This window comes from Hyperoodon ampullatus (genome assembly GCF_949752795.1).
Source record: "Hyperoodon ampullatus genome assembly, chromosome: 6".
Classification (NCBI taxonomy): Eukaryota; Metazoa; Chordata; class Mammalia; order Artiodactyla; family Ziphiidae; genus Hyperoodon; species Hyperoodon ampullatus.
The window spans coordinates 34,774,597-34,782,281 of record NC_136919.1 but is presented as its reverse complement, the minus strand read 5'-3'; the positions used below and the strand labels follow the sequence as shown (position 1 = coordinate 34,782,281).

Sequence of the window (7,685 nt, the reverse complement as noted above, 5' to 3'; positions counted from 1 at the left end):
GACACTTCTAATAACAGATTGTGAGGGTTTCCAGTTTCTATGAGCATAATCGTGGCAAATTCTTCAAAACATGGCTTAAAGGAAAGTCTATTTTTAGTATACTGAGATATCTACTGTGCCTGTTGCATGAAATAAATAATAATTAGCAAAACAGCTGCCAAAAAGCATGTCACGGGAATTCATTCACTACTTTGTTATAAATAGCAGTAGAAATGTTTGCCCATTGCGCCCCCTTGCGTATGTTCAGGAGAACTACCTTTACTCTAGAGAGGAGGAACCTTAGAGTGTTGCAATTCAAACTGTGGTCCTAACCTGGAAGAAATTGACAAATTCTGAGAAACGTACAGCCTTCCGAGACTGAACCAGGAAGAAATAGAAAATATGAACAGACCAATCACAAGGAATGAAATTGAAACTGTGATTTAAAATCTTCCAACAAACAAAAGCCCAGGACCAGATGGCTTCACAGGCGAATTCTACCAAACATTTAGAGAAGAGCTAACACCTATCCTCAAATTCTTCCAAAATATAGCAGAGGGAGGAACACTCCCAAACTCATTCTATGAGGCCATCATCACCCTGATACCAAAACCAGACAAAGAGGTCACAAGAAAAGAAAACTACAGACCAATAACACTGATGAACATAGATGCAAAAATCCTCAACAAAATATTAGCCAACAGAATCCAACAGCACATTAAAAGGATCATACACCATGAACAAGTGGGGTTTATCCCAGGAATGCAAGGATTCTTCAATATATGCAAATCAATCAATGTGATACACTAGATTAACAAATTGAAGGAGAAAAATCATATGATCATCTCAATAGATGCAGAGAAAGCTTTTGACAAAATTCAACACCCATTTATGATAAAAAACCCTCCAGAAAGTAGGCATAGAGGGAACTTACCTCAACATAATAAAGGCCATATACGACAAACCCACAGCCAACATCTTCCTCAATGGTGAAAAACTGAAACCATTTCCACTAAGATCAGGAACAAGACAAGGCTGCCCACTCTCACCACTATTATTCAACATAGTTTTGGAAGTTTTAGCCACAGCAATCAGAGAAGAAAAAGAAATAAAAGGAATCCAAATCAGAAAAGAAGAAGTAAAGCTGTCACTGTTTGCAGATGATACTATACATAGAGAATCCTAAATATGCTACCACAAAACTACTAGAGCTAATCAGTGAATTTGATAAAGTAGCAGGATACAAAATTAATGCACAGAAATATCTTGCATTCCTATACACTAATGATGAAAAATCTGAAAGGGAAATTAAGAAAACACTCCCATTTACCACTGCAACAAAAAGAATAAAATATCTAGGAATAAACCTACCTAAGGAGACAAAAGACCTGTATGCAGAAAATTATAAGACACTAATGAAAGAAATTAAAGATGATACAAATAGATGGAGAGATATACCATGTTCTTGGATTGGAAGAATCAACATTGTGAAAATGACTCTACTACCCAAAGCAATCTACAGATTCAATGCAATCCCTATCAAATTACCAATGGCATTTTTCACAGAACTAGAACAAAAAATTTCACAATGTGTATGGAAACACAAAAGACCCTGAATAGCCAAAGCAATCTTGAGAATGAAAAATGGATCTGGAGGAATCAGGCTCCCAGACTTCAGACTACACTACAAAGCTACAGTAATCAAGACAGTATGGTACTGGCACAAAAACAGAAATATAGATCAATGGAACAGGATAGAAAGCCCAGAGATAAACCCACGCACATATGGTCACCTTATCTTTGATAAAGGAGGCAAGAATATACAATGGAGAAAAGACAGCCTCTTCAATAAGTGGTGCTGGGAAAACTGGACAGCTACATGTAAAAGAAAGAAATTGGAACACTCCCTAACATCATACACAAAAATAAGCTCAAAATGGATTAAAGACCTAAATGTAAGGCCAGACATTATCAGACTCTTAGAGGAAAACATAGGCAGAACACTTTATGACATTAATCACAGCAAGATCCTTTTTGACCCACCTCTTAGAGAAATGGAAATAAAAACAAAAACAAACAAATGGGACCTAATGAAACTTAAAAGCTTTTGCACAGCAAAGGAAACCATAAACAAGACGAAAATACAACCCTCAGAATGGGAGAAAATAGTTGCAAACGAAGCAACTGACAAAGGATTAATCTCCAAAATACAGAAGCAGCTCATGCAGCTCAATATCAAAAAAACAAACAACCCAATCCAAAAATGGGCAGAAGACCTAAATAGACATTTCTCCAAAGAAGATATACAGACTGCCAACAAACACATGAAAGAATGCTCAACATCATTAATCATTAGAGAAATGCAAATCAAAACTACAATGTGATATCATCTCACACCGGTCAGAATGGCCATCATCAAAAAATCTAGAAACAATAAATGCTGGAGAGGGTGTGGAGAAAAGGGTACCCTCTTGCTCTGTTGGTGGGAATGTAAACTGATACAGCCACTATGGAGAACAGTATGGAGGTTCCTTAAAAAACTAAAAATAGAATTACCATATGACCCAGCAATACCACTACTGGGCATATAGCCTGAGAAAACCATAATTCAAAAAGAGTCATGTACCAAAATGTTCATTGCAGCTCTATTTACAGTAGCCAGGACATGGAAGCAACCTAAGTGTCCATCGACAGATGAATGGATAAAGATGTGGCACATATATACAATGGAATATTACTCAGCCATAAAAAGAAACAAAATTGAGTTATTTGTAGTGGGGTGGATGGACCTAGAGTCTGTCATACAGAGTGAAGTAAGTCAGAAAGAGAAAAACAAATATCATATGCTAATACATATATATGGAATCTAAAAAAAAAAGAACCTAGGGGCAAGACAGGAATAAAGACGCAGACCTACTAGAGAATGGACTTGAGGACACAGGGAGGGGGAAGTGTAAGCTGGGACAAAGTGAGAGAGTGGTAGTGTATATATGGACATATATACACTACCAAACGTAAAATAGATAGCTAGTGGGAAGCAGTCGCATAGCACAGGGAGATCAGCTCGGTGCTGTGTGACCAGCTAGAGGGGTGGGATAGGAAGGGTGGGTGGGAGGGAGGGAGACCCAAGAGGGAAGAGATACGGGGATATATGTATATGTATAACTGATTCACTTCGTTATACAGCAGAAACTAACACCATTGTAAAGCAATTACACTCCAATAAAAACATTAAAAAATAAAAAATATAAAAATATAAAACAAACAAATAGAACAAAGTGTGGTCCTCAGATCAGCAGCATAGGCATCATGTAAAAAGCTTGTTGGAAGCTTAGATCTCAGATTCCACTTCCAAATCAGAATCTGCATTTTAACAGTCTCCCTGGGTGATTTGTATGCACACTGAATTTGAGAAATACCAGCAGAGAACATATGGTAAACACTTATTTTCTTAATTCAGGAAACATTTACTGAATGTCTTATATTGAGTGTTAAGTACTTTACCAGGAACTGGAAATACTAAAATAAATATAATTCTTTCCATAAAGAAATTTGAGATTAAAATCCTGTAATAATTGTACACCTTAAAAAGGAGAATTTTATGTAATGTGAATTATACCTCAATTAAAACAAACAGAAAGAGTATAGTAAGTCAAGAATTATAGAAAACTGCTCTAAAACCCAATAGAAAAATGCCAAGGAAGCAGCATAGCACACGAAAGTGTGGATTTTGGAACAAGTGGGCCATATTCAAATTCTACCCTTCCAATGATCAATATAGTACAATCATGCACAGAGTCCAGTGGTACACAGAGAAGAGAATGAACTCTGATTGGAAGAACTGAAGGAAATTTCAAGGAGGACGTGGTATTTGAGATGGACCTTAATAACTATGAATTCACCAGGTGGAGAATGTTGGGGAGAGTATTCCTTTCTGAAGGAATGCCAGGAGCAAAGGCACACATGTTCAAAGGCATGTGGTGGATTAGAGGGATGTGAAGTCCTTTAGTATGTCTTTGGTGATCAGCACATTGGTAGAAAGGCAGTTACCTCAGGGGGGAATGGGTTATGGGAAATTCTCACTTCCTAAGGCATACATTTCTATACATTTAAAAAGTTAACAATAAAACAAGACAAGAACAAGAAATGTCTAAGATTAATTGTCTAAACTTTCACCAAAGTAAACAGAAATAAGAACAGAAATCAATGAAATAGAATATGGTCAAACAAAATATCAACAAATTTGACAAACCCTTAGCCAGACTGATCAAGTTAAAAGGAAAAAATATCAACAAATTTGACAAACCCTTAGCCAGACTGATCAAGTTAAAAAGAAAAAAAAACACAATTACCAATAGCAGAAATGATAGTGGGAACATCACTACTAACTTTAAAGTCATTAAAGGAACAATAAGAGAAGACTGTGAAAAGATGTTTGCCAATAAACTCAGCATCTTAGATGAAATAGACAAGTGTCTTGAAAGATAGAAATTAATAAAACTGACTCAAGAAGAAATAGGAAATCTGAGTATCTCAATATCTGTTAAAGAAAACTGATTTGTGGGATTCCCTGGCAGTCCAATGGTTAAGACACCTTACTTCCACTGCAGGGGTCATGGGTTCGACCCCTGGTTGGGGAACTAAGATCCCGCATGCTGCGTGGCATGGCCAAAAAATAGAAAAAAAAAATCAATTGGTAATTTAAAACCTTCTAACAAAGAAACTTCCAGACCCAGATATCTTTATTGATAAATTCTATCAAGCATTTAAGGAAGAAATAATACCAATTCTACCAGAGAACAGAGGAAGAGAGAACACCTCCCAAGTCATTTTATGAGACCAACATTATCTTGATACCTAAACCAGGCAAACGCATTGCAAAGAAATGAAAAACTGAGACCAACATCCTTCATAATATGATTGCAAAAATCTGTAACAAAATTTTAAGAGATCAAGTCAGGCAATGTATAAAAAAGGTTAATCAGCATGGATCAAGTGTTTGAATATTTAACGTTTGAATTTCAATTATTGTATTTCACCATATTAACAATCAAAGAAGAAAACCCACATGATTTGCTCAATAGATGCAAAAAAAAAGTATCTGACAAAACCTAACACAAATTTCTTATAAAGTTAAGCACATATGTACCACAGACTCAGCAATTCCACTCCTGGCTGCTACCCAAGAGAAATTAAAACACATGTCTACACAAAGATTAGTATGTAAATGTTATAGCAATTTTATTCATAGTAGTCAAAAACTAGAAACCATCCAACTGTCCATTAACAGGGGAATGGATAAACAAATTGAAGTATATCCATACAACTGAAACTACTCAGCAATAATAAAAATGACCTTTAACAACATGGATGGACTTGGAGGAAATTATGCTAAGTGAAATGTCAGACAGAGAAAGACAAATACTGTATGCTACCACTTACATGTGGCATCTAAAAAAATATAACAAACTAGTGAACATAACAAAAACGAGACTCGGGCCTCCCTGGTGGCGCAGTGGTTGAGAGTCCGCCTGCCGATGCAGGGGATACGGGTTCGTGCCCCGGTCCGGGAGGATCCCATATGCCGCGGAGCGGCTGGGCCCGTGAGCCGTGGCCGCTGGGCCTGCGCGTCCGGAGCCTGTGCTCCGCAACGGGAGAGGCCACAGCAGTGAGAGGCCCGCATACCACAAAAAAAAAAAAAAAAAAAACGAGACTCACAGATATAGAGAACAAACTAGTGGCTACCAGTGGGGAGAGGGAAGAGGGGAGGGGCAACATATGGGTAGGGGAGTAAGAGGTGCCATACTACTGTGTATAAAAGAAATAAGCTACAGGGACATATTGTACAACACAGGGTATATAGCCAATATTTTATAATAACTATAAGTGGCGTATAACCTTTAAAAATTATGAAACATTATGTTATACACCTGTAACTTACATAACATTGTACATCAACTATACCTCAATTTAAAAAAAAAAAAAAAAAAACGAAATGACGGCGCCGCTGGGGGCCCGGTGGACTCTGCGTAGGGGTTGGCGCCGGAGAGGTCCGGCCGTCTGGGGCTGACACCCAGCGCCCAGCCCGTCGAGTCCGCGGCGCCTCGGCCCCGGAGCGCCGCCGCGGCCTGGGAGCGTCGGCCGGGCGGGCCGGCATTAAACTGAGATGTCCCTGTACGACGACCTGGGAGTGGAGACCAGTGACTCAAAAACAGCAGCCTGGTCCCCAAACTTCAAACTTCTGTAGTCTCAGCTCCAGGTGAAGAAGGCAGCTGTCACTCAGGAGAAGAGCCAGAGGACAAAACAAAGTACAGTCCTTGCCCCGGTAATCGACCTGAAGCGAGGTGCCTCTTCAGACCAGAGGCAGATTGTGGACACCGCGCCGCACGTGGCAGTGGGCCTCAAGGATCCGGTTCCCAGGGGGTTTTCTGCAGAAGTTTTGATTCCCCTAGCTGATGAATATGATCCCATGTTTCCTAACGATTTTGAGAAAGTAGTGAAGCACCAAAGAGAGGAGCGACAGAGACAGCGGGAGCTGGAAAGACACAAATAGAAGAGAGAGAAAAGAGGCGTAAAGACAGACATGAAGCTAGGGGGTTTTCCAGGCGACCAGATTCAGATTCTGATGAAGATGTAGGTTATGAGCCAGAGAGGAAGAAGAGAAGTATGGGCGGAGCTGCCATTGCACCACCCACTTCCCTTGTAGAGAAACACAAAGAGTTACCCCAAGACTTTCCTTATGCAGAGGATTCAAGACCTCGCTCACCGTCTTCCAAAGCTGCTATCCCTCCCCCAGTGTACGAGGAACAAGACAGACCCAGATCCCCCACCGGCCCCGGCAACTCCTTCCTCCCCAACATGGGTGGCACAGTAGCACATAAAATCATGCAGAAGTACGGCTTCCGGGAAGGCCAGGGTCTGGGGAAGCACGAGCAGGGCTTGAGCACAGCGCTGTCAGTGGAGAAGACCAGCAAGCGGGGAGGCAAGATCATCGTGGGCGACGCCACTGAGAAAGATGCAACCAAGAAGTCAGATTCAAATCCATTAGCTGAAATACGTAAGTGTCCTACTAAAGTGGTCCTACTAAGGAACATGGTTGGTGCAGGAGAGGTAGATGAAGACTTGGAAGTTGAAACCAAGGAAGAGTGTGAAAAATATGGCAAAGTTGGAAAATGTGTGATATTTGAAATTCCTGGTGCCCCTGATGATGAAGCGGTACGAATATTTTTAGAATTTGAGAGGGTTGAATCAGCAATTAAAGCTGTTGTTTATTTGAATGGGAGGTATTTAGGTGGATGGGTGGTCAAAGCATGTTTCTACAATTTGGATAAATTCGGGGTCTTGGATTTGGCAGAACAAGTGTGACTGTGAACTAGAGCCTGAGTCATCACCAGTGATCCTTCAACGAGCCGCAGACTGAGCAGCGGAGAGCAAGGCGACAGGCAGCCTGCATGGCTGTGGGTACAGAGACTCTGGAAGGACTTCTAAGATATATGTCGACTGATCCCTTTTTTATTTTGTAGTTTTCTAATATAGTATAAAAATCCTTTAAAAAAAAAACCCAAAATAGATAACTAATAAGAACCTGCTGTATAAAAAAATAAAATAAAATTCAAAAACATAAATAAATAAATAACAATGTGTGCCTCTCTGGTTGTTTCTCTTTTTTATTACCACTTCTGAGGTGATTACATTTTTTGCTAGGA

The 7,685-nt window shown here is 39.7% G+C and overlaps 1 pseudogene across 1 annotated transcript; it reads left to right on the top strand.

The window, feature by feature from the left end:
- The first annotated feature begins 6,145 nt into the window (after window positions 1–6,145).
- On the top strand, window positions 6,146–7,344 carry LOC307054652 (splicing factor 45-like; annotated as a pseudogene). Its single transcript has one exon. The product of its transcript is annotated as a splicing factor 45-like (transcript).
- Window positions 7,345–7,685: the final 341 nt, after the last annotated feature.